Source organism: Strix aluco, chromosome 1 (assembly GCF_031877795.1).
Source record: "Strix aluco isolate bStrAlu1 chromosome 1, bStrAlu1.hap1, whole genome shotgun sequence".
Classification (NCBI taxonomy): domain Eukaryota; kingdom Metazoa; phylum Chordata; class Aves; order Strigiformes; family Strigidae; genus Strix; species Strix aluco.
Genome location: NC_133931.1, coordinates 36,529,929 through 36,554,475, shown reverse-complemented (window position 1 = coordinate 36,554,475; position 24,547 = coordinate 36,529,929). Strand labels below are relative to the sequence as shown.

General features: G+C 40.9%; 1 protein-coding gene across 6 annotated transcripts in view; it reads right to left on the bottom strand.

Moving 5' to 3' along the window:
• Positions 1-22,521, bottom strand: part of NCOA2 (nuclear receptor coactivator 2) — a 198,042-nt gene extending 175,521 nt beyond the window's left edge. For 5 of the 6 annotated variants that reach the window (XR_012622404.1, XM_074817590.1, XM_074817599.1 and 2 more), the window contains exons 1-2: positions 22,238-22,521; positions 12,162-12,241 (exon numbers count right to left, since the gene is read on the bottom strand). The gene's annotated coding sequence lies outside the window, so the exon portion shown is untranslated. The remainder of the gene's footprint in view (positions 1-12,161; positions 12,242-22,237) is intronic. The other variant, XM_074817619.1, reaches the window with a different exon arrangement.
• Between the last annotated feature and the right edge of the window lie 2,026 nt (positions 22,522-24,547).

Here is a 24,547-nt window from a genome sequence, read left to right as displayed (position 1 = left end):
GCCTGATGATTTGTGGCCATACAACTTGGCAAACCACGTAAGTTTATTTTCAGGAAATCTCTAGATCTAAGCTAATAAGAATTTGAACCACCTTTCACCTTCCGAAGAGTCACCTCAGGGTTAACAGAAAGGCAAATCAAGATGCACTTCACCTACCAATAATAAAATCACTCTTCTTCACACTTCATAGCAGACCCAATCTAAAGATTTTAGTCCCAATCTAATTTTTTCACAATAATATTTTGTATTTGAGGTTTCTGTCTGGAAGTCATCTGCATGAACTCCCATATTCCCCTTACTATATCTGGAGTCAGGAGACACTTCAGTTTGTATTTCCCCTCTAGGAAAAAGAAGAGAAGCAAATCAAGCATTCCCTACAAAAGTTTTTTAACGTCTGCATCTTGAATAATCCTCTTTCCAAATAGCTCAAATGAAAGACCTTCAGGGCATGCTGCAGAAGCTGGCCAGTCAGCCAGACTCAGGGGATGAGTGGGCCTGCAACTCTGCGTACCATGGGACGATGGTGTTTTGTTTAAGCATTTATTTGTTAAAAATATTAGGGTTTGGAGAGTTGGGGAGGTTTTCTGGTGCTGTGCTACTGTACCCTCCCCACTCCAGCACCACTATTTTTAGTAACCCACAAATGTGTAGCTGTAGGAGCTCTCCTATCACCAGAAAGCTATCCAACTTGAAGTGGAAAGCAGCCCAACTTGTACATGCTAGCAATTCTTCAGATAGAGGCTGGTGAGCCCGGCCCTGCTTGCTTCTGCTGCAGCTAGCACTTTGCTATGTGCACTTTAATGCAGTAGACAGAAGAAGGGCTTTTTTGCTTTTGTAAACAAAATTTTGATGGAAATACTGCAAAATAAATCTGCTTATTTTCTATCTTTATAATCCTTATTGCACTATATTATTTACATCTCTGTCAGCTCCTAGAAAGCACAGAAAAACCTTCATATCCTAAAAAATTTCCTTTCCCTACACATGTGCAAAACTGATGACACTGTTGTTTTACCCAGTATTTCCTCCCAAAATCACAAGTCATCAGACCTGGTCAAGACTTAAATTTCCATAGCTATTACCAACTTCAAAAACATGCTACAACATGCTGATATACATATTAAAAATTGATTACTAACTTATATAGATGGAACTGTACAAGAATAAATATATGTGTTTTTAAAAAAAATAATTCTCAGAATCAACAGTAAGTAAATTCTGTTAAATACGTAATTCAAATAATGTATAGCCACGGTTACTCAAATCAGAAATCTTGGTTGAAATACCACATGCCTACGTGGTACATGACAGACTGGCAATGGAAAGTTCTGCAGGACGGACTATGATCAGAGTGGCGCTGGAGCTGAGCCCACGACTCATTTCAAAACTGATGTCAAAAAGTCCTGTGAAATTTCTCAGTATATGCAACGCATACTGCACAGCTTGTCTCCATTCAATACTCCTGAAGAGACACTGAGTGCCGTTAAAGTGATGTATTATGCTAAGCTTTTCATGATATTAATTTATATCCTATGACATCACAAACTATAGATGTTTAAAAATTCAATTTAATTTGCAAGACAGAGAAATATGTAACCTGCTAAAATATGACTAGGTATGTTATATGGCTTTTAAAGTTGAACTGTAGCTGAAAAAATTGTAACAGTAATATGCACAGAATATCCAACATAAAATAGAGTGAAAAGTAAAATGTTGGAGTGAATTCATTATTAACTGAAATCTTGCCTTTAACCCCCCAAATTCAAGTTACTAATTAACTGCCAAATACTCCTTTTATGTATGACACAGCATAATACATTTGAGTATTATATTTGTATTTCAATACTTTGCAAATTAATTTTAAAGATTTTGGCAGGATAAACTTCTACATGCATAAACTTGCAAAATATTCAAGCTGCTTGTCTACTTATAAAAAGCAGAACTTCTCCCTTCAGTTCCAGTCACATGAATGTCCTTTAATAATAAGTTTTATTATGGAAAAAAAAATATTCTTCTTGTCAGGGCACAAAACATTTATGCAAATAAAAGAAACACAAAATAAAAACTTCTCCATGCATAAGTAACACTGAAGACAAAACAAATACTAAACCCCTAAGCCCATCCCCCCCTCAGGTAAAGAAGACATTTTCCCCTTATCCCTCAGTTATATCAATCTCCAATTACACAGTTGATGGTAAGTAAAAGAAGAAAAAAAATGCAATTTTCAACCTCAAGGTAGATCTCAAAAATAAGCCCCATTCATATAATCCCTTAGTCATCAGGTGACACTCCTAATTTAAAACAACAAATTATCCCATGTGGCTCCATTATAAGGTGATAGCTAGCACCTCTAGTAATTTAAAGACATCCCATTTTCCTTGAGGTTAACCAGACAGCAAATCAAATAATCCCACAGAGGATTCAGAGCAGGCTTGACCCATTACTGAAGTGTTAAATTAGAATTTCAAAGAGTAACTCCATAGTCACCCTTCACAGAGATAATTTTTAATTCTTCCTCTGTGAAATGTGAAGTTAAGTCAATATTCAATGTTTTATCTCATAACATAAGCAGACAAAAATGCTGCTAACTCAAAACAGTCTAGATAGATTCTTGTTTAATAAAATAGCAAAAGGCCATTGCTTCAACATTTTAATAGGCAAGTTCTTTCCAGCATTTTTTACAATTTCAGTATTAATTCACAACATAGGTAAACAGAAGCAGGCATTTTATTTACATTTGAGGAAATAAAATACATAAATATATTTTTATTTATTTTCCCTACGCAATCCACAAACACCAATGAAACTGAATTCTGCATATGGAGAAAATAATGAGGGTTGACCCCATTTTACAGCTAAGAAAGTGAGGGACTTAGAGCTCAAGTGACTTGTTTTCTCTGGCAAACCTGGCACTGAAGAGTAAGCTCCTGGCTCTCTAGCACAAGAATCCCTGTCCTTACCCATGTAAGATCATTCCTGTCAGTATAATTATAGGGAAATTTCCATCACATGCAGGGGCAAACATAAGTCCCCAAACTCTACAAATGGTTCTCTGCCACCTTATCTAAATTATTTGTTGATTAAACAAAAAACCCAACCCAAACAAAACCCAAAAAATGTTGTCCAAGGTAACAAGATGTTCAATTTTTGTAGCTGACCCTCAGCCAGCCTGAATAAATAGTGTAAACTGCCTGTTTAACACAATACAAGAACAGCAGAAGCTTGGCATATTAAGAGCCACAGAGCCCATCACGAGCATGGCATAAGAGTGGCTGATATCACCCAGTACCCCGAACAAAGCAACAGGACAGAACTAAAACTGATAATACAATACAGTATATTGTAAACTTACAACATAGAAACAAACATACACACACAGAAAAAAACCACACATTTTCAATTATTGAAATATTAAATAAAAAATTCTCATGTTGTTGCAGGTATGCACCCTCACAGAAAACCATGTTGCATTAATTTATTCTGTTCCTCAAGACACTGTCTGTGTAAGAAAATACCAGTTCCCTTTTACTGACTTCCTTCCCTGACAGTGGTAAGCAAAAATCAGTTAAAAACAGTAAAACACAGTGTTGTCTTTACATTCAGCTAATGCAAGTGAGAAATATTTTTAATTAGCAGTAGGTTTGACTCAGTATTAGATTTTACATTTTCATCTTTCTTGTATTGCTAGTTAGCTCAACCTTTCTGCAAGAAACCCTCCTATTTCTCTTCTCAGAATCTTGTCTCTAAAAAAGTCCCTCCTCCCCCAAGGAAATTCTAAGGGCAGGCTCACTGTCTTCCTTTCTCAGCTTCTGCTATACAACTTGAGTAAAAATTATTTACACAAGTGCAACAGAACAGAGTACAGCTCATCATGAAAGTTACCACTATGCTTATGCCACAATATTTCCACAAAATTAGAACCGTAAGAACAGTCCCCAAATCATGTCAACAGCAAGAAAAGTTGTGGCATATGGCCCTTCCCACCATAACACAAAATACTCACTAGTGGTTTTAAATTTTTAAGGGTTTATTTCTACCTTTGCCAGACAGTGTACATGGTTCACATTTTTACTTCTCATTTGCTCCGAGAGATCTAAATATGTCTTTTTTTGTATCTTCTCAGATTTTCAAGAATTCATCAGTTTTACACAGTAAAATACTTCTCACTGACCTTAAAGGATTTTGAAAAAAGATGGTATACACAGTGGCAACCATGTGAAACTTTAATTTGTGTTATATCTTTGCAGTCAAATGTATCCATTTAATTATGGACAATGATACCTCTGATAGCAGGAACAGAGCTGTGCATATAATGGATTTTTCATTTCAGCCACCAAACAAGAAAAGAAAAAACAAAAAAATTAAGAAGTGTTTCAAGTTGTATAAATGCTCAGTTCACCAGGAAAAATGCCCTTGTTTCAGATAGCTTACTTCATGTCAAAGTAGGGTAAGCTATCTCAAAGCATTAAGAGCATCCACAAGGGGATTTAATTGCTAAATATATCTGTGAATATATACCTTAGCTTCCTTTGCAGTACCTTGTCTGAGAAGACAACCTTATAGGTAGCAGATAAATAAATCTATAAAAGTGGGCAAGTGAAAAATCTACTGTCCTTTACTATAGGGCACACACAACAGATAGGGCGCTCACTGCCAACATAGAAAATTCAATTCTCTGAAAGTATTTATGCGCCAATAAAAAGCAGAGCTGTTTCAGAGGCAGCAAAGTTCTGCTCAAAAACATTCAGCAGCCCAGGGATGGCAGCAATCTCCTAAGAGGCAGGAGACCCAAATACAAACCTCTTCTCTAAATTAGGAGCATTGTGATTCCCTCCTCCATCTTGTTGCGCACCCACATCCTGGTGTTCAGAAGGCGGCGTGCAGCAATCTGCCCTCCCACCTCTCCCCTCTTCTTGCAACCAAAGACAGGTGTACCCCTATTTCCATGCTGCCAGTGCCCGTGTAGGCACAGGAAAGGGCTCCCCAGCCCGGTGAAGCAGGTGATGTTGGGAGCCGCTCTCTGCCACAGCTGTAAAACACTAGCAACCTGTCCATCCCCAGCCTGGTGCAATGGGGAGAAGCAGGGCTGCCCCGGACCCGGGAGCAGCAGGGTAAACTGCAGCTTGTGGGGAGCAAGACCAGACACCAGGACGCAGACGAGCCATCCGACCCATCACAAGCCATCCCTCTACCTGGCACAGGGTGCCACTGAAACCATAGCCCAGGGAAAACCCTCACCTTGACCACCCACAGCGGTTCCTCGCTCAGAGCCGTACCCCACAGTTGGGCTGTTTCCCCATGACTTATTGACTGTTAAGTCTTCCTGTTAATCTAGCCTCGATATCCAAAACTTCTGATTTCAGAATTTCCTAAGTGAGCCATTATAGCATTTCTGATTAGTAGCGAATTTTCCCCCTTCCTCAGCAAAGCTACTCATGAAATTCAAGCCAACTCATTAATAGCTTCAAGCTAGCCAAAAATACATTTTCAGTAAGTAATTCCCCCTCAAAATACACAGACGCAAATATGTCCAACTCTTACTAGAGAGTTTCATAATAATGGATCAAGCTGTCCTGACCCAAAATATCACTCCTCCTACACTACTGCCTGGGGGCTTTGACTGATGGCAAAGGTGGAGGAGAATGGACTATCCCAAAGCTTTATCAGGTTGTATCAGAAGACCACAACATACAAAAAACTTCTATTGGAAGCTGGGGGCGGAAGGAAATAGCTCAGAAACTGAGTGATGAAGCAAATAAGAGGAAGACTAAGTAGGAGGGAACTTTGATAACTACTGTTACTGGAATCAAGTTCAGCAGCAGCAGGCTGTTACTTGTTTGTTGGGTTTTTTTAAGAAGTGCCTACAGTACCTGAAACAGGACCAAAGCACCATATGCACAGTTCCATTCTGATATTCAAAAACAAATATATACTATTGTGAATCGGATGTGCTATACACACAGCGTATTTGACACTAACCAACAAAAGCAGAAAATTAATAGAACATAGCCTGTGGTGTACAGTAGTGGTGGTAGTGGTGCTTGGGGTGTGACAGTGGTAGAATAGCATGTGATATTTCATATAAAATGCCCTAATTTGGGGTGGTTTGGGTTTGGTTATTTTTTGCTTCTGTGGATTTGTGTAGAGTATGTTTAAGTGTGGCAACCATAGTGTTATACAACAGACTCACATGTATTGATTCCTCAAATATTGCAGTGTTGATCAAGAGCCTAGAATTTGGATAATGACAAAAGAGTGAGCTCATGAGGAAGAAAAGACTAAAAACGCAGCCAAGGACAAGGAATATTTTAAACATCAGTAGTCATGCATCAAGCTTCATGTACCATCAGCTGCATATAAACCCTATTCTACTGCAGGATACATTCTGGAAGTTACATACTGTAATTACAGACAGAAAAAGTTTTACATTAGTCTGTTCAGCAGGACTGAGCAATAAAAACAGAGTTAACCAGGATTTGTGAAGAGAAGCCAAGCAAAAACCCACAACTGAAAACTGAAAGGCCATAAAAATTAACCCAAGTGAAATTTTATATGTGTTGGCCACCTACTTCTAGAGCAATGTAGATGGTTTTACCCCATTTCAAAATACTACTAAACTGTGGCACCACACAGTAGAGTTTCAGGCTTACAACCTGAACAAAGAAACGTAGGAAACATCTCACTCTTTCATAGCAATAAAACAGGTAGAGATTGAAGGACAAAGGAACCCAACACGAAAAGGGATCTTCAATTTCATGTGTTACTTGTAAGGATGATGATTCAAAGTTTAAGTGAGAATATCCAAATATAAGCAAAACATGATGAAAAAATATGAATGGAAACATTTTAACTCCCTCTGACACTACTACAGCTTTCCTCAATGATGAACTGATTTGCAATACCTACTATAAAACTAATTATTCTCTCAATTCTAATTTTAAATATTCCTAGATTGCCTATTGCTGTCGTTTTGAAAGATACAGAGTTTGGTGTATACAGAACGCTGTAGTTTATTAAACTGGGATTACTGAAGGAACAAAAGTCCTGATAACGAAAAAAGGGAAGAATCTGGACCATAAAAACAGATGTGAGAACAGGAGAACAGAGCATATTCTTCATTTATCATGGCCACAGTTGTAAACAGTTTTACCAACGCATTTATACACTGACAGATATTGTGTACATAGGAGTGTCAGTACCCCTTTTTGCTTGAGATGAGATGACTAGAGGAGGATTTTGTAAAACATTTTGAATAATTTGAGCCCTTCACAATGATACTGTAAAACTCACCAATATTTCTAGATAATTTTAAAAATACTTAACTTCTTAACATCTGTAACTTATCTAAGACTCTTCATCTGAATTTTTCAACATCCAAAGTTTTTTTAAAAGAAAACCTGTAATTTCTTGCCAGTACAGGTAATACAAACGTAAATTAATCAGATGGAAACACACTGTGCCACACTTCATATTAATCAGCTGCAAATTCACTTACTATTCTAGTCACATAAGTCTTCTGAGCCTAACATCCCAGCATTGTGACATTATAAAAATTTACCCACTTTAATGTACAGAAATATCCATGAACCTCAAATTATTACACTATAATGCTGTCAAATAAACAGACTACTGGAATTCAATTTCCAGAAAGCCAAGGCAAAATCTACTGGCCTTAATCTGGAATACCAGTGTCATTTTCAAGCCCTGTATTTAATTAATACTATTTACTGTCAAGAGCCAAGCTGGGTAAATATTTCACTCTTTCCAATTCAGGGGCTAAAGGCAGGCCCAGAGGAAAATCTGCCCAAGTAAATGCATCTCATCTCCTTTGATAATGCAAGTGCTCAGTTGTCCTGTTCTTGACCCCTCTAGAATTCCCAGGCTCCAATACTGGTGGTACAATGTCATCAATCTATATTTAAAATATATATTGATTTTCCACGGATGATAATGACAGCTATTTCTTCTGCAAATGCGTATATACTATACCTTTGCTCATATAAAAAGGTTCCTATCAAGGTAAGAAATGAAAAAATCTTAGCAAAGCCCATTACTAAGTCAAAACCAATATTTAAGAAGTGAATAAAATCAAGTTAGCAATCTCATTTCCTAAATATTTTTTATTTATCTCACTGAAACTGAAATGTTAAAAATAATCCTCCAGGATATAGCTACATACAAAAGGCAAGCTTCCATCAATTGAATGACAGTGTTTTCAATATATATGAAGTTTGGTACCATCAATTCAGTAAAAAAAATCACTGACGGAGCACTCCATTTCAATCCATTCAACAGTAATTAATGAGTTTTTCATATTTAAGAATGGTTTACAATGTATTTGAAAGTTGTGGCCTCAAAACTATGAAAGGACTTTAAAACTGCTTTCACTATCAACAAATCTAGTTCTGCTAGTTGCAAGCATGATGAGATTTCTCCCTACAATACTCTCAATTTTTCATCAATTTTAAAGGAAATGCAATATATTACATTTGTGTAGATTTCAGCTTTTCCACAAAATAAACCCCAAAGATTTCCATAAGCTCTCATTTCCAATTTTAGGGGGGAAAAAAAAAAAGTCTGTGGGGTGCAATTATATAAATCTTCATAGACGCTTATTTCTCAATACTTCTTGTTCTCATTGTACCACCCACACATAACTTCACTCTCAGATTAGGAGTATCATTTTAACACTGATTGCATTAAATTCACCATAATCAAGCATCCACTTTTACAGGCATCTTTATAGGCAATCCATGTTAACTAATGTTGCTACTGAACAAGAGTGACTGAAAAGAGAAAAATCTGATCATATTTCATGCAAAACACAACTCCCCAATTTCAAGGTCTAGGAATGGGAACACATTCCCTTTATTTATCACAAACCAATTCTATGTAGATTAAATATCCCTCACAGATCCCTCTGCAAATGAGAAGGCCCTGTATTTTATTTCAGATATTTCAGAAACATAGCTCCTGTAGGAATTACAGTGCTCTGAACTGACTCCAGAGCTCTAGGTAGGCACCATCCCAGCCCGACTTTGCATGCTGACAGAAATGAGCTCTCATTCAGATTTGATACTTGGAACCTACTATAGGTTCCTCACTGCATCCTTAAACTAATACTGAAGGCTCTCTAAACTTGTTTCAATATAAGGCACTCTATTTTCAGTATTATACTTTATTTTCTGACAACATTCCCTTTACACACACATGTATTAAGAGGACACAGTCAAAAATGAGACATCTGTCAGAATTTTCTTTATCTACTACCGCTGTAGACAACAATAAGGAGTACTATAACTCAGAACAAACAGACACACAAATATTTTCTATCTATCACACTTGACACTAACTACAACACAAACGCCAATGAAATCGCTACGAAGTTAGATTGAAACAGACTCTCCAGATCAAGAGTGACAGAAAACAGATTTCTCTAATCCACATTCTCTTTTTTTTTTCCCTGAGAAATGTTCCTTGCAAAGCAAAACATTTCATGCAAAAAGAAAAGGAGAAAAAAAAAAGTTTCCTGACTGAAAACCTTTAGACTAGGAACTACAGATAGTATTTTTATCTGTTTGGGGTTTTTTTTAAACAAAAATCTAAACTTTTCACCATCTTTAACTGCACGGCTTTTTGGTAGCATGCAGCAGCTACTTCCCACCACCCCAACTACCAGCGTACCAAGGGAGCAGCCACAAATTCTGTCATTTACATTATTTCTTATCAGTTCATATACACACAATCTAAAGCAAATCAGTCCAAGATTCACACTCTTATCCATTATATCATCTAAAAATAGATCCAGTAAGTATTAAGCAATGGTTTCACTTTTCAAAAAACTTAATACAGTGGTAGACAGGTTGAATACACATGATTTTAGTCACAGCGGTGGTACAGACACACAAGTCAAATCCAACATCTATTCCACAAGCAACTGCAGTGAAAAGCCGAGGCCAGGATTTCTTAAACAAAACTCCAACTGATATATCCTTCAGACACTAGTATGATTTCAGGTGGGTGTACTAGTTAAAATAAACAGCTACAGCTCTCTGATCTTGAGATGGAGAAGGTGAACATCTAAGTACGTTGAACAATAGGAGTGAAATAGGACATTCAGACATCAATGGAAGAATTTCCAAGGATTCAAAAGAACCAAAATTTGAAACTATTCCTTGTCCTATGCAACCTACTTTTGCTTAACTGTCTATCACGTGAACACATGAATAACTGCCCACTTCAGAGCAAAAGGGTATTTTGAGTAGAAACCTACCTCTTTACCTCATCCTTGCCCTCTACATCCTTTCACGACATCCATTTTTTACACTGCTTTCTTCCTCACTGTCATCACCACAGACTTCATATACCAATATTTATCTCCTACTTGCTCTTATTAAAGGTTTTGAACTTTTCAAACACAGCAACTATGTTTTAGCCAGTATCTGTAAAGGTACCAGATTACTTTTTGGCACAGTAACAACTACATTTACAATTTTTGTGCAGAATGTAGCAACACTAAGCAAAAGAGAGGGGGTGTTTTACCCACATACATTAATTAGGGGAAAAATCAATTGTATTCAAATTGCTTTTTATTTGAATATTTTCTTTTTTCAGTCTTTACCTAATGCATTCCTTTTTAAATGGAAAATTACAATTGAGACAACTGAAAACAAACATACTATCAACTTGACAACAAAATTTCATGTTCTCTTTGGAGAATTTTGGCAGTGACTTTTTTCTCTTTCTGTATTACACACACCTAACTCATTCTATTACGAGCCTTATTCACTAGAAAAAAAAATATTTTAGATTCTTACTATTTCTTTTTTTAAAACAATTTGTTTAAATGATCACAAAACCAGCTTATTATTGAGACCTGCACATGCACATTATTATGATCATTATGCAGCCCAGATAAGTAGTGTAAATAAATAATATAGTGTAAGTAATAAGTGTAAATAAGTAATAATATCTATGTGGCTGAGCATTTTCAAGTTAATAAAATACATAAACAAACTATTAACCAGTATTACAAACTTCACTGAACACAGCGAACTACAAAGTGTTTTATCAGAACAGCCAAGGGAAAATGCAGAAAAAACCCAGAAGCATGGAAAGCTTCTTAATCTGTTTTCATTCAGTGATGCTAGAAAATTCAGTAAGTTTAAAGAAAAGCATTGTTAGTTTGCAAAAATTGCTCAACATGATTAACAAAAGAGGAAATGATACTTGATGTGGACATATATAATTTTACCCATAAATGGCTGGCATTTTACAAAGTTATCCCCCAAACAACTAAAAACCTTTTCAGCAGGCTCATTTCCCGCCTCTATATTTAGTGTGCAAGCCTCAAAAATACATATTTCTGACCTTAATAAGTCACTCTACATGTTAGAAGACAACATTTATTCACGAGTACCCTGAAAAGGTTCTCACATAAAATCTCAAATGCATATTTGTAAAATATTTATAGCAAGTGAGTATATTGATATATGAAACATACCTAAAATGAAAGCATGGCATTTATATTCTACTTTCTTTCACTGCACTACCGAACTATTATTAGTCTGCATTTAAACAATCCGCAGGGGTCCCTTTTTCTAGTTCTCAGCGGTATTATCCCTTCTTGTGAGCAGAGTTAAACAGGCACAGCACTGCCTGATGGAGTCATCAGACAGTAATTCTTGAGCAACAAGCAGTTTAAGTCATCAGTGCCATTACACCGATTTCAACCCTCAATTTAAGTAATTTATTAGTGCAGATAGTTGGATGGAAAAGCTTGTATTATTTCATACTCAACCTTTGCCATAAGACAGACCATAATCAGCACATTTGAAAAATGTCAATTCCTTAGTTACAGTATAAAATATCAAACGAACTTAACGTTGATCCCTTCAGCCTTTCTCAGCAGAGACTCCCATGTCTGGTCCTGGTACTAAAGCAAGATCCCAGCTTCCATAACCAGGCTGGGCGTTATTTTTGAAAGTGCCTAAAATGTTCGTATTTTGACTCACTGTATAATATCATACGTTACTTAAAACCAAGGCTTGTTCTGCTGTATCCACACAATCAGTTTAAGACATCTCACATCAAATTCCCCAGTGAAGAAGATAAAACTGTAACACAATCCAATTAAATGAAATAGGATATAGACAACTCACCAAGACTCACTGAGGCAGGCAACAATTTCTAGGGGCTGTGCGTGCAGGGGGCCTCACTACTCAGATACATCTCAAGAATGCTAGGAACAAAATTGAGAAAAAAAGATTAGTCTTTTTTTTGGAGGAGACAGGCATAGAAAAATAAAAATATGATGCGTAGCACACTGCAGCTTTAAGCATAACACAAGGAGGGGAAACAAACTTTGCTGAGCATTATCTGCTTTTCCAGACATAACTACAACCCCCTTCCAGCTGCACAATCACTCCAGGCACACAACTTCCTCTCTACCTGCTGCCTACTGCAAATTCACAGTGACAGCAACTAAGATGTTTACATTAACTTACACTGTACACAGCCTTTATTTTAGCAAAAAGAATCTGTGGGAACCCTCTGTGAAAGTAGCCAGTTCCTTTTTTGGTTGACTGCCTGGCTGGTTGACTTTGTAACACATTAGTTTCAAATCTCTAAAGAGGAGAAACTGGTGTTCTTATAAAACATCTTTCAACCATTATTAAAAGTTGTAGGTACAGAAGCATGTTTCTTCTCTGAATATCCACTTACAATACTCCTGACCCAAGTGATGAGTATCAGTGGACAAACAAGGAGAAAGCTCTTCATTAGTATAGACCTTAAGAGTCCAGTAGAGCAGAGGACATACACTGCACAGCAATACACACTTCTTCAGGGAAGAGGAGCATGCCACTACCCACAAAAATATTATACCTGCATTTCTGTTTGTAGGTCAAACAGTACTCTATGTTAAATGTATCCAAGCATGCTACCAAAGAAGAGTTTTCTATCTTTTTATTCTGACAAACAAAAAGGCAGAACGTAAAGAAAATGAAAGATACACTACAAGAGTCATCAACAGAAAGAAAACCCGCACTAATTATGCCTCAAGAGAAACAGAATTTAGGAACAACTTCATTTTTTCTGTCATTTCTGCCGTCTCTTCTTCAAACAAACTCTGCTTAAGTTCTTTCAGTCACAGGCAGGATAGGATACCACTACAGTAACAGGCTACTCAGGGGCACCACTAACAAAGAATTATTCTTATATCAAATATATACACAGAAGACATGACTACATTATTTCCTCAGGAATGCCCAAAAAGCACACGAGCTCTAAAGATCACAACAGCGGGGCTTCAAGTGGGTCCTTACTGATAGAAAACATCATTTTGACTTAGGATAAAATTTTAAGTAAAACACTACTAGATCTTTTGGTGATTTAATGAGATTTACAGTGTCTGTTAGACACCCACAGTTCAGAGAGACATACCAAAGAGAAGCCGCTGTCTCACTAGCAAATGCAGGCTGCAGCCCCAGCCCATGGTGGGGAGACCTTTTCCACAGAGGAACAATAATGATAAGAGTGCCTGTGCAGACAGAAGCATTTCCCACTCATCTCCTGTCCTTCAGCTGCTGCACAACAGTGAATGAGAATGACTGCTCTACTGCCGTTTGTTTCTTGACAACTAGCGTGGCTGCTCACTAGTATTTTCCTACTGCTGATATATTTTTGGGTCCCACCTCCTGATCTACGTGGCCTCCCGTACTGCAGCTCAAAGAGTCTGCACACGAGTAATGTGGCTCCTGACCGCTACAATGTAGCCCACAAAACGCTATGGGACAACAATGGAAATGACAAGTTTTGCTGATTTTCATTTGTTCTATTCATAAAACACTTAATAATAATGCTGTCTGAAAATGAAGACAATATATAATAGTTTCACTGTAGAAGCACTACCTTCAAAATACTAACGAGATCTTTCTTTCCAAATAAAACTCTTTAATTATACAGCAACTAGTGACAAGCCTATGTATCCGAATAGATATATAGTCTGGTATATTCCAGATTTTTTCCTCTAACTAGACTGTCAGTGAAGGAAAATGATGAACATGAAGTGACGGGCAACGAAATTACCTACTAGTCCTTTGCCTTCCCTTCTCAAGCCCTTTCTGAAGCTTGAAATAAAGGAAAGCCAACTCTGCAGCAAGAGGCAATGCTAGTACCCATGCCCATGCAAATTCCTACAAGAATCAGGGGGTTCTTGGAGTGCCCCTCAAAACTCAAACCACTCTTGCATAAAGCCAGCTTTTACAGTAACATAATGCTGTTAATGGTGGTGCTCAAAGGCCTGTAGGTTGGCCTCATGCAAAGGCCTACATGAAGAATAGGTCTCTGCCTCAAACAGTACACAAATTATCAGCAACGGCTACAATATTAAAATGGAACATGCCGTTGCCATCATTCTCCACGCTTGCCATTTTCCAACACCACCAATCTTCCACCCCACAAAGAGTAAAATAAAACTTTTTAAAGGTTAAATAATAACTAAAAGCAATATGGCCTAGAATAACACACCGTCCTCTAAATTCAGAGTGCTTTATGTCTTTATTTTCCATTCATGCACAGTCATTTCTTTCTTTTCCAGTGCAAAGGGACATCTGTATTCCAGGAACCTAAGATGCATTACCTCCTCACCCCATAAAAACTGTAAGTTGTGAGCAAAACTCACAGTATCGACTCTACAAACTACAGTTTAGATAAAAGGGAGTGAAGGACTACCACTTCAGACATACTTGGAAGAGACCATCATCTCTAGCGTGCAAGCTTAGTGAACATATTTTTTCATCTACATACAGTCTTCAGGTTCCCTCATTCTTATACTAAGAAAAGGTGCCACAAATGATCTCACCATTGTGCAGTTAACACTAATTTAACACAGAACTGTAGCAAGAAAATAGTTTGAGGCCTTATTAAAAAGTCAGTATGTATCAAAGTAAGCCATAATTCTTAAGAAAACCAGCAAAACAAGCAAAAGTATATTTGCACTGCAAATACCAACACAAATTGGCAGGCAATTTAAAAAAAAAAAAAAAAAAAAAAAAAAAAGCTTTAAACTATGTTATTAGAGCTACATTTTGTAGCCAGGAAAGTATCAACAGGTTCACTTTTTCTTTTAAGATAAAGGCAACAAGTATTCTGGCCACATTGAAACAAAATAGCATATTTCTAGTTGTAAATTTTTATTTCGGAAAAAATACAAAGATTTAGACTTGAAGAACAGCTTTTGTCCTTGAGAATATAATTGAAATCCTCTAAAATTAAAATATATATATATATATGTATACACTCATAATCTTCCTCCACAAAGAATCTGTTTTAGGAAATTGATAGAACAAGAGGAGGACATTGCTTATATCTCCGGAACCAAGGTACAAATTTTTGTAAGGGTAGCAAGTGAAATTAGTTGACAATAATCACATTTTTTTCTGGGAATAACATAAGTGGTGGAATAACGTAAGTGGTTGGTCAGCAAGTCCTGACATTAATTTTGAAATAGGAAATAATAGTATAGACTTTTAAACTATCTTGTGAACTCAAAGCACGGTGGAACATGTATGAAGAAGAGTAATCTCCACTGTATACTGGGTGATATCTGAACCCTCACTTGCACAAGTATTAAAACATATGACCTTGGGTTTTGTGTTGTTTGGTTGGGGTTTTTTATAAATTTGATTCCATCACACAGGCATATGATGAATTTGTAAATTCATAAAAATACCTGTAATAAATGTGTCAGTATATACTATCAAATTTATTCATAGGCAGACTTCCCTCCATCCTCAAAGTTTTCTTTTTATATGCAATTTAGTACCTCCTACATAATCTGTGAGGTACAAATAGGTGACATACTGCATTGTTTTTAATCGGAGTGATTTTCTTCAAAATCCATGGGCAAGGCTCATTAGAGATCAATACTGACAGCAATGAAAAACTAAGTCCGTTCACACACAGATGAATTACAGCATGGGCAGAGGAAGAGTAAAATTCCATAATAATTCTGACCTAACAAGTAAAATGTTATTTCACTTTCCATGCCCATTCTTCAATCCCAGACTTTTCCACGGAGGCAGCCAATAAAGCAGCCAATTGTGATATGCCCACTATAAATCCTACCAAAGAGCAACAATAGGTCTTACATAGCTCACTAAAAAAGCATCAAAATAGCAACTCTCAGTCATCACTACATCAGATATATGTTCTCACTATGTCCCACGATCACACACCTCCCACCCCCCCCAGCAGAAACTCATGTTATCCATACTACCTAAGATTTATTAATAAATCAACACATTCAGTAGATATTTTAATTAATTTGCCACCTATACTCTCTACCCTTTCATTAGTCCACATTATATGGAAAACATTAATGTATTATTTTAGCATAATACAAGTTATCCTTTTTAAACAGCAAGTAACTTCTTGAAGTTTAAAACCAAACAGAAAAATGTAATTAGGCCTTTTACAGAGGGCATTGCATCTTAGCTGCAAAAAGCAAATGCACATAACAAAGAGGCTTCTGAATATCTAAGTAATGGGAGCACGCACACAGAAAGAGTGAGATTTACTATCCGTTATAACTGCTAAAATGAGAGCAAAGCAAGAATAATATCTGCCAGTAACTGTATTAATGGGAGATTGTTATGGAAGCCATTTAAGGAAATGCAAGACTTGGAATGGTATAATGATGCAGCTGCAGAAGGGAAAAAAAAAAAGTGTGTATTGTTAATATGTTGTTCTATAGCTTCAGACATTTAAATTAATGAACCAATTTCAAACTTCAAAATGCCAAGCACCCCAGTGACCATACACTTTCCATAGGAATTGTGCTTATTTTATTTCCATAAAACTCTTAAGTAAAATTTCCATTAGTCTAACTTGAATAACATGCAATTTCCATAGAACAAGATTGAAAAATCATAAACAGGAACAAAATGCAGTGCAGTAAATCCACCACATTCAAGATCTATTTTTCAAACTATTCATCAACTCAAAATAATTGTATAAAATCAGCAGAAGTATTCCAAATGCTCAGGAGAGGAAAAGCTGTTCTAGGTAACAGGCAAATGCAGGACCGAATAAAAGAAAATTAGTTTCTTCCACTCAGTTTTTTCATCATGTAAATACTATTTCTGAATACTCATAACACTGACAAAATAGCTTTGCTTTAAAACTGTGTTTAAAAAATTCCCTGGTTGGTTTGTTGTTTTTTTTAAATTCTGTATCCTAATTTGATTAAACTATACAAGCTGTCTTTTTTCATGTCACATTTCTACTTGGTATGTTTTGAAAAGGCTAAGCTACTGAATCATTAAAAATAGGGAGTGTTTGCATAATGTAAATACTGCTGACAAACTACCAACTGTAGAACTGGTAAGATGCCTTAGTAATATGTAACCACTGATGTAATATTACAAATTATTCTTACTACTCAAAGTTGCCATTTCACCAATATGTATGCCTGTTCAAAATGTTATTCCAACACAGAGCAGGAGTCCTGGCAACTGTATTTATTCCCTGAAATCTGAAAATATTATCAAAATATTATCTATAATAAATATGTGAGATATGTTGTCTAAGCTCGATTATCCTAATGGGTAAAAGCCAAAGAATACTTCTGTAAGGTTTAAATTCCCAAGAGAAGAAGAGCTCAGATCCCGTCTGCAAGCACACAATGGAATCACAGCTGACGATGCACATCTTTTTCTGGATGTCTCCATATGCTCAGGAGGGGGTTTCTTCACCCCTCACCCCCACCCCCCCGGCTTCTCCCTCTCCACCTCCCTTGCTCCCAGCACTACATTGAAGGATTTGTCATTATCTGCCACCAGGAGTATGAGAATGTTTTAACAACTAACAAAAATATAGTGCAGTGAACTTCACCTCATTTAAAAATAAAAATAAGTGATCCTGCCAGAGTATCCATCTGTAACTAAATTAACTAATAGTACAAAATGGGTGGATGAATGGATGCTGCAATATGCCTTCTATAAAGTAAATATCCATGTTACTCTGTTCTTAGTTTAAAAGGTTGTGTCAAACAGAAGAGTATATACTGTAACAAAACATCTAACCTCTGATCTCCAAAGCCAAACATAGAAATAAGTGAATACTGAGCATTTTAATGCCTATAAGAACACTGAAGAAATGTGTGGAATTTGTTAAATACTTTATACCTACTTGCATACAAACTGCATTGTTCCAAAAGGCCGAGCATAGCAAACGTACAAAAAATGAACGTGGCAAGAACAGTTTTAGTTCAGTGTTCCCTTTCTCCAGTGCACAATCTATTAGCACTGGGCAGACAAAGAGAGTCACGTTTATACTTGAATTTAGTATCAGTTTTTAGTTCAGCTTTTTCTTTTAAATTAACTGACAGCATCCTCAAGGCTTAGACCTCACAAGCCTCCACAATTGCTGCAGTTCTGGTGTCAGGTGCTAGAGAAACTCCAGCTGAGCACAGAAGCCCAGATTTTGCCAAAGAGACAGTGACATCAGCAACAAAGGCAAGAAGCAGAAGACAGTGGGCATTGTAGAAGCAGCTGGCTCACTCACTGACTTTGTTCTTCCTGCTGCAAAACCTGGGCTCCCTGCAGATGGGCTAGCTCTTACTGTTTTTTTTCAGGACAGAGGGAAAAGTTGGGAATGTCAACACTACAGACTGCTTACATGCCTCTTCTGACAGAGCCTTTCAGCCTTAAAATGAGCAAGCAACGTCCTAAATGATTATAAAAACATAAATGTTATCCTTAAATGATTTTTACTTCAGAGCTTCGGTTTAATGCAATACACTACACTTTATGTGATCCCTAGAATTTTCCAATTTTTCCACTAGAAATAATCTTTAGTTTCTCTCTCAAATAATGTGGGTTCAGTTAAAAAACTTAAATTGAACTGTCTTATTCCCAAAGTATCACTCTTGATGGCAATAAAGTATTCCTTCCACAAATGTCTCAAGTTTCAAATTTAGCACTGACACTACCAGGACACACAATGAGGAACACAAGGAGATTTACACATTTAGTAAAGAAGGGTCTTCAGACATTGCAGAGATACTGATGAAACACATCATATGTGGATCGTCTCTGTAGTAAAGATCACAAGCTTGAGAAAATACAAAGTTGAGAAATCTTTACTTTTTATGTGAAATAAAAGCGTATGGTGGCTGAAAAAAAAAAATGAGATGATTACACCACCTTTGTCAGGCATTTATTGCATAATGTTCACCAAAATGAGATACAAACATATTAAAAATTACGTGATTCTTCAAACATTTGCATGATGTTAAAAAGATTGACTTTTCTTCTTAAAGTTATTCTCAATATTTCTGAAGGTTGAGTCCATGACACAGTATTTTCTTCAAGACCGCAGATGACCAAAAGCAGCTATGAACATTAAGCTTATCACAGCACTTCTCATAAACTTAGGGTTTAACCATCTGGGGGCAATTTACATCTTTATCTCGTGTCACACAGCCGAGCTGACTTCCATGTTCCAGTTCCCAAGTAGCTGCATCACAAATACCAAAATAAGGGGCACAAATGCACGAGTGTCCATACGTGCTTGCATACATGTCTGTACGTGCAAATACGCACAAGCCTGGTATATCCTATTTGTGACACCACTGCTGACGTAAACAAGCAAGTGTCCTGAAAAATTCGTAGGAGGGACGGTACCCGCACCAACTGTGATAAAACGACTGGTTTCCATTCACAGTGGTCTTAAGCTGCATGTGAGCAAACAAGAGCCCTGCTTTGGGGAAGAATAGTTTCGATATGACATTAACAACAGTGTGCAACATTGTCATTTCTCCAAGAGTGTCCAACAGAGCGGACCAGCAGCTCCCTCCTGCTCGGCACCCGCAGAGGATTCCCCCATGAGAGGAGCCCACCAGGTGGCCCAACACCGCTATCGGGTTGTGAAGAGCCAGGAAATTAACTGGCTAGAGTTGATTTTATAGTTCAGTAAAAACCCAAGGGGATAAAAACCCAAATGACTGCCTTCAGTCACAATGGCAGCAAACTAAGACCAGAAAAAAAAAAAAAAAAAAAAAGCTTTAAGTAAAAAAGACTGCCAGGCTTAAACTGCTTACTTATTTACATCAGCAACAGAGCTATGCTTTAACTGTGATAGCCAGACACTATATGCTTAGTTCAAACCATACTTAAATACCATAAAAATATTATCAGTTCAGTTCTAGAGCCTATTCACCTACTACTATGAAAGAAAAAAAAAAAAAGATAAATACAAAACCAATTGATTACTATTGAACAAGCAGGCTGTTCTCCTTTTACAAGGAGACTCTTTCCTGGCTAAATTACAAGTGTATTTAGACAGTGGGCTCCTGCAGACTCACGCTTCAGACAGAAGTATACAGGCTAACGCAAACTAAGATTCAGAAATCATTATTTCCCAGTGACTACAAGCAACCTTTTTTTTTTTTTTTAATTTCCTTCCCCCCCAACCTTTTTTTTGCCAGGCTCTGGGGCAGGTTTCCTGCCGACAACCCGCACGGCCCGCACGCCCCTCTCTCTGGAAGGAGAGGCATGTGATTCCCGGGCTGGGGGGACCGCTCAGGCCCAAGCGGAGCCGAAGGAGCGAGGGGCAGCAGGGGAAGAGGGACGCGGCTCCAGTTACACCGCGCCCAGGAGCCTCCGACCAGCGCGGCGGCAGCGCGGTCCCCGCGGAGGCGGCGGCGCACACACCGCCCCCCGCGGAGGCGGGCAGGGGCTCAGCACCCGCCCTCCGCGGAGGCGGCGGCTATCTCCCCACCCCTCCCCCCCCCCCCCAGCTCCCCACGCGATTGGGGGCCCGTTCCCGGCGGCCGCGGAGCTGCCCCCCCCGCAGCCGCCGCCGCCTTGCGCGCAGCCCCGCGGCCGCCGCCCGCCGCCGGGACGCGGGAGCGAGCGGCGCCGCCCGCCCCGCCAGCGGCACCCGCCCAGGGACCCCGGCCCCGCGCCCAGCCGGCTGCCATCCCCTCCTCCTCCTCCTCCTCCTGCTGCTGCTGCTGCCGCCGCCGCCGCCGCTCCCCGCCCCGCGCACACACACGCAGACACACGGCACTGCGGCGGCCGGGCCCCCACCCCTCCCCGGGCCGTGGGGAGGCGGCGGCGGCCGGGCGCCCCGGGGCTGCGCTCGCACGCAGCTGTGCCGCGGCCTGGCTGCGCGGCTGCGGCGCCCCGCCGCCCGCCCCCGCGGCGCGGCTCGGCACGGCCCGGCGCTGCGCGCACAGGCAGGCGCAACCCCCGCGCAGAAAGTTAAGAGAAGTTGCCCGCTTCGCCCTCTTCCTTCCCCGCGCGTCTCTTGCGGGCGCGGAGCGGCAGCGGGGCGCCTCAGACCCGGACCCAGGGGAAGGGGAGAGGGCACCGGGCGCCGCGGGCCCCTGCCCGGTGCGGGGAAAAGGGGGCGGCCGGCTCGGCCCCGCGGAGGGAAAGCGGAGCGGCCCGCACCCTTGCGCACCAAGTCGTTGTCAGCCGGGGAAGGGGAGGGGATGAACACCGCCCTGCTCCCCAAATCACCCCTTTTGTCACCGGGGAGAGACCCTCCCTCAAGTTTCTATGTCCGTGTGTGCTGGGGGGCGAAGGGGGAATGTCCTAAACACAACACCCTGAAAATCGCCCTGGGCATCTCAAGCTGTCCCATCCTCCCCCCGGCTCGGGCAGGGCAGCCCCCTGCCCCCCGGATCAGCCGCAGCACCCCTCGCCTCCCCGGCTCCTCGCACTTTCTCCCGCTGCCGCCCCCAGCCAGGGGCGCGGGGAGGCGGCACCCGACCTCCGCCTGGCCTGGGAGCAGGAAACCAGCCCCCTCGGCCCGGCAGGGTGGGGTGCCGTACGCCCCCCCCGCACCCCTCCGCTCCGCCGAAACGGGGGACGTCCCAGGGAAGTAAAGCCGGGGCCCCCCCTTCCCCTCCCCTCCCCTCCTGCTGGGCCCCGGGGGTGCGAGCACGATGCCCCAGCGAGGGGCAGCCCCGCGGTCCCCTGCCCCCGGCTCCCCTCCGGTTCCCCACGGAGGGGGCCGCGGCCCCCGCCCCGCTTCCCCCCCGCCGCCGGCGCGGGGGGAAGCCGCCTCGCCGCGGCCGCGGTGCCGCCCGCCAACGCCGCCCCTCCGCGCACCGGCGCGGCCCCGGGCGTCCCCCCGGCATTACACAAGGCGGCCGGGGAGGCGCGGGGGGCTCGGGCACACCCCCCGCCGCGCCGGGGCCGAGGGGGCGTGCGGGAGCCGTTACCGGGGTCAGTGCCGTCTCCCGCCGCTGCCGCCGCGGCTGCCGCCGCCGCTGACCTTCGCTTTGTAAGATGAAGCTGAAGCTGGGGCTGCGGCCGCCATGTTCCCGTTTTAATAACTGCCTGCTTGTTTATTTCAATGGAGACCCTCCCACCACTCGCCCTCCTCCTCCTCCCCTTCTACCCAGAGGAGGGCTGGACGGGGAGGAGGCGGGGGGAGGCACAAGTCACTCCCCCCTGCCCCCGGGCACGGCGGCAGCGGCCGGGCCGCGGGCTGGGGGAGGCCGGGCCGGGCCGGGCCGAGCGGGCGGCACCGCGGCGCGGCCCGGGGCGCTGCTGCCGCCGCCGCCGCCCCTGGGTGCTGCCGCCCGGCGGAGCGTGGGGCTGCCCCGCTCCCCGCCCGCAGGGACAATGGCAGCCGCCCCGCTCCCTCCCAGCCCTGCGCAGCGTTCCCGGGAGCCTCCTCCGCGGGAGCCTCCTCCTCGGCACCCGCACGGGGAAGAAAGGGGAAGGAAAGGGGGGAAAAAAAAAGAAAAGAAAAAAAGTCCTTTGCCCTCGGAGGGCGAGACTTTAAATGTGGCTCTTGGCGGTCGGCCCTGGGAGGAACCTCGCTCTCAAGCGGGACCGGAGCAATCAGCCCTGATAGGGCTTTCAGTGGCCCACATTCACAAAAACGGGAGGACGACGACTCGGTCTTATTTTCTTTCTTTACACCCGAAAAAAATAAATAATAAAAAGAAAGCACACACATGCTGAAAATCGTGTCACAAATACACAGCATCAACCGTATCTCACTCAAGGGAACGAGGGAACGAAGATGCAGGCTTTTCCTAGGTTGGAGGAGTGAATACGTGAGTTAAAAATTATTTAGGGCTGGAGGGTGATTGTTAAACATTGCCCTTTAGTTCAAGAAGCAATCCATGGTGCAGAAATCCTATCTTAAAATAAAAGCTTTACATTTTCGCGTATCAATAACGGCAAGCTATACTTTACACACTGTAATAATTGTTATTTGTGACATTTTCTCAGATGGGTGTGCAGCCCCAAGTTTTTCTGCAGCTATCCACAGATTATACATTGTCACTGGTGATATGGCTAACTCTGCTTGCAATTAGGCTTGTCCAATACTTTTTTGATCATAACCCTTGTTTTCAGATGGTTGTATTTTGCCCTACTGTGCTGCATACAATTTCCCATACTTGTATCTGACTCAGGGGGTTTTTTTAAGCTTTCTCTCTCATTGGGCAAAAATAGTTCAATTGTTTCTCCGAACAAATTAAAGGAAAACTGTCTTTCCCACTATCCTCCTCCATGCTAAAAAAGTCTTTGCAACCAAGTCGCTGAAAACAGGTTCTAATATTTTCCTCTTCTGGAGAAAGAACTTGGGTGTGGGAGGGATGGCCATTGGAAATTTATTTCAATTTAGTCCTATTAGGAAATGGGGGTAGAGGGATTGTAGTTCGTATATACTCATTAGAGCTTTGCTTCTAAATTAACTGTAGATCCTACCTACATTAAACACCACTGGTTTAGGGGGAGTACTTTTGGCAGCATCTCCAGAAGACAAGTGGCCATGCTCCAGCACTGGGCTGCAGCAGCTGGAGAGGACAACCTTCCTCAGTGGCCCTCTCCATCAGTTGTACTCCACAGAGAAATTACTCTGTCTCCAGGAAGCTCTTCCACTCTGCCTGTACACAGGCAGGCAGCAAAGAGATTGAAGGTTAATTCTGTCTGAAGAGCAGAGAAATCAGAATATTACCTTGAAATAACATGGCAAATGGGAGTAGCTTGTACGTGAAAAAAACCTGGGGCAAAGAGTTCTGGAGAGACAGAGCTTTTCCTCTGGCCTCATTTGCTATATCTGTGCAAATCTCTGTAGCAAATAAGCTGAGTTATAAAGGCAGTAATCTCATTTACCTCACAGTCGTGATTCATTCGTTCTCCTATGCTAAGTGAAACAGTGATCTGCTGGGGGAAAAAAAAAAATGTATGTCTTTAATTTTATGACCATAAGCAGTCCAATTTAGAATTGCACAGGTAATTTTAATTCCAGCATTTCTTATTTATGAAAGCTTGATTTTTCCCAACTTTACATTTTCTTTAACATAGCCAAAAGTCTTTATTAAACTGGTATCTAAATTCATGGGAAAAGCAAGACCTTTTAAGCCGCTGCAGTAAAACATAAAAGATATTCCATGTAACACAAAGTTTATGGTCTCAACATTGACAAAAACCCCTGATGTGGCTGAGTGTCCTTGTCAAACACATACGCTCAGATCCACTGAAATTTGTTAGAAGCTTCTAACGCATAAGCA